The sequence below is a fragment of the Aegilops tauschii genome, chromosome 3 (genome assembly GCF_002575655.3).
Source record: "Aegilops tauschii subsp. strangulata cultivar AL8/78 chromosome 3, Aet v6.0, whole genome shotgun sequence".
In the NCBI taxonomy this organism is placed as follows: Eukaryota; Viridiplantae; Streptophyta; class Magnoliopsida; order Poales; family Poaceae; genus Aegilops; species Aegilops tauschii.
The window spans coordinates 467,000,839-467,004,465 of record NC_053037.3 but is presented as its reverse complement, the minus strand read 5'-3'; positions in this window follow the sequence as shown (position 1 = coordinate 467,004,465).

Below are 3,627 nucleotides of genomic sequence, written 5' to 3'. Positions count from 1 at the left end.
CAAGGTAACCACCAGTAAGTAGACATATTCATGAAGCTAAGCATGTAAATAGCAAGTCCATAGGGTACATGTATCACTAGTAAAACATATGGCAAAAGTGGATCTCATGATAACAATCTGCCAGGAATAAAATATAGCAAAAGTAGAGCATGGTAATGACAAACTAGAGCACTTCATAATTGAAACCAGAGGCATGAATGGATAGAGCATAATCACATGTTCAAAACACTCTTACTGAACTAACTCAAAATGTGCATGGATCTCATGGTAGTAACAATTTTACCTGGCATCAAAATAACAGCAGGAAAAGGACTTGGCAAAATCCAAAGTGCCTGAAAACAACAATATCACAGAGCCTACTTTGCAAAGTTGCTATCATGAATCTGGTTCTGCCATGCTCTGTTTTTCTACTAAGTCTGAAGCTATTCATATCACTTGCCATGTTTGCATTGCTGCTACCATCAAATCCATGCATAATCTGGAGGTGCCTACTTGACATGTTTTGATGTTCATGTTATTCTCTATCATGCCATGCCTTTTAATGCCTCGTATAGGTCCTGTAGCGTATGTTTTCATTGCCATGAACATGCCTAAATGATGTTCCAATTTTTCTGTTAACTTCATGATGCCATGTTGTGAGCTTGGTATGGTTTGATCTATGCCTTTTTTTGGAGTTGCACCAATTACATGCATTGAAGTATGCTATGAGTACTCTATCCCAATGGTAAGTTTGTTAATTTTAGACTTCATATGACCTCTATTCCAAGCTTGCAAACATGTCTACTTAATGCTGTTTCTGCCATGTCCGGTCATTTCTGAATCTGTTATTATTTGCAATCTTGCCATGTCATTTTGAGCAAGTTATAGTGGTTTCTGGAGATAGCTTAGTGTTCATGTTTTGCTAAGCTTCAGTTGTAAATCACGCCCATGCCATTTGTTTTCATGTTGGGGTGTTGTAGCATATTTTCTTGATGCTTACAAGATGCCTAGTTGCTGTTTTAGACAGCTTGTCCTTTAAACTTGTTTTGGGTGTATGTGTTGCACCGTTGCTCCGTTTTGTGTATGCTCTATATGAAACTTGCTTGATTTTGCATGTAGTTTCATCTTATCATGTTGCAACCATGTTTTGAGAGTGTTTGCTTGATGTTTGAATTCATTTTACATCAATGCCATGTTTAACTTGTTTTGCTCATCTTCTAGGCCGTAGCTCCGAATTAATTAAACTTTATATGTAACTTGACTAGAAATTCGTGTAGAGTGTCTTGGTGCTCTTTAACTTGATCTTTAACAACTTTAACTTAATGTTTTGTTCAGAACAGTACCAATTTCGAAATTTGCGTATGGGGTCTTTCCGGAATTGCTATATGTTGTTCCCGGCCTCATTTAAACTTGCTTTGATGTGTTGTTCTTGTATGCATCATCTCTTGCCATGAATAGCATCATATAGCTTCGTCATGCATCATACTTGGTTGAGCATCATGTCTCATTATGTGTTGTGTGTTTACCATGTTGTTTGCTTCTTTCCGGTTGTGCTCCTTCTCGTTAGTTCCTGTTTCGTTGCGATTGTGAGGATTCGTTCGTCTACGCTTGGTTCGCCTTCATGGCTTCATCTTCTTCATGGACTCGTTCTTCTTCCTAGCGGGATTTCAGGCAAGATGACCGTCACCTTGGATCTCACTACTATCTTTGCTATGCTAGTTGTCTCGATGCTATCGCTATGTCGCGCTACCTACCACCTGTTTATCAAGCCTCCCAAATTGCCATGAAAACCTCTAACCTTTTCACCCTTCCTAGCAAACCGTTGTTTGGCTATGTTACCGCTTTGCTCTGACCCTCTTATAGCGTTGCTAGTTGTAGGTTGTTCCATGTTGGAACATGGATATCATGAACTTTGTTGGGATATCACAATAGCTCTTAATTAATTAATGCATCTATATACTTGGTAAAGGGTGGAAGGCTCGGCCTTATGCTTGTTGTTTTGTTCCACTCTTGCCGCCCTAGTTTCCGTCATACCAGTGTTATGTTCCTTGATTTTGCGTCCCTAACACGATGAGGGGTATGGGACCCTCTTGACAGTTCGCCTTGAATAAAACTCTTCCAGCAAGGCCCAACATTGGTTTTCCATTTACCTAACCACCACCTATACTTTTCCCTAGGGAGTTGCCCTCCCGAGGGTCATCTTTATTTTAGCCCCCCCGGGCCAGTGCTCCTCTGAGTGTTGGTCCGAACCGAGTAGACTGCGGAGCCACCTCGGGGAAACTTGAGGGTTGGTTTTACTCGTAGGATGTCTCATCCGGTGTGCCCTGAGAACGAGATATGCGCTGCTCCTATCGGGATTTGTCGGCACATTCGGGCGGGCTTGCTGGTTTTGTTTTACCATTGTCGAAATGTCTTGTGCACCGGGACCCCGAGTCTGATCGGATGTCCCGTGATGGAGGATTGTCTCCGCGGATCGTGAGCTTGTCATGGGCTAAGTTGGGACACCCTGCAGGGTTTAAACTTTCAAAAGCCGTGCCCGCGGTTATGTGGCAGATGGGAATTTGTTAATATCAAGTTGTAGAAGACTTGAAGTAAACTCTTTTAAAATACACCAACCGCGTGCGTAACTGTGATCGTCTCTTTTCGGGGAAGTTCGAGAGGAGAACACGGTTGGTTATGTTTGAACGTAAGTTGTTTCAGGATCACTTCTTGGTCATTTCTAGTTTGCGACCGTTTGCGTAGTTTCTCATCTTACTCTTGTATTCGTAAGTTAGCCACCATACATGCTTAGTCGCAGCTGCAACCTCACCACTTTACCCCTTCCTTACCCATTAAGCTTTGCTAGTCTTGATATCCATGGTAATAGGATTGCTGAGTCCTCGTGGCTCACAGTTTACTACAACGCCAGTTGCAGGTACAGGTTATGCGATGATCATGACGCGAGAGCGATGTTTATAGTTTTGGAGTTCTTGTTCCGCTTCTTCTTGTTCGAGGGATAGGTTCCTGATCAGCAGCCTGGGCTAGCAGGGTGGATGTCGTTTGAGCTTCTGTTTGTGTTTCATCCGTAGTCGGATGTTGATCTTATGTATGATGTATTGATGTATTCTTGCGGCATTTGTATGCCTTGTATGTATCCCCATCTATTATGTAATGTTGATGTAATGATATCCACCTTGCAAAAGAGTATCAATATGCGGTTCTATCCTTGGTGGGACCTTCGAGTCTCTTTAGGATAGTATCGCATATTCGGCGTGACATTAGGCAAGTCCACATACTCAACCATCATATAGTCTTCTATGATTGCTAACACTCACCGCGTACTCATGAGCAAAACGTTTCAACCGGACACATAGAAAGATAGGGGCTTATAGTTTTGCCTCCCAACATACTCACCTCAAGGGTGATGTCAACAATAATAACTCATGCTATCGATATTCAACTGGACATATGTGCCTAGATCTTTCCTCACCACATGATGCTTGCCAAAGGAGAAAAATAAAAAGGAATAGAAAGAAAACTTTGACTCTTTACATAAAAGTAAATACATAAAAGTAAAAGATAGGCCCTTCGCAGAGGGAAGCAGAGGTTGCCATGCGCTTATTTGTTTGTATGCTCAATCCCTTAGTGCAAGAGAACGTCACGTTGTAT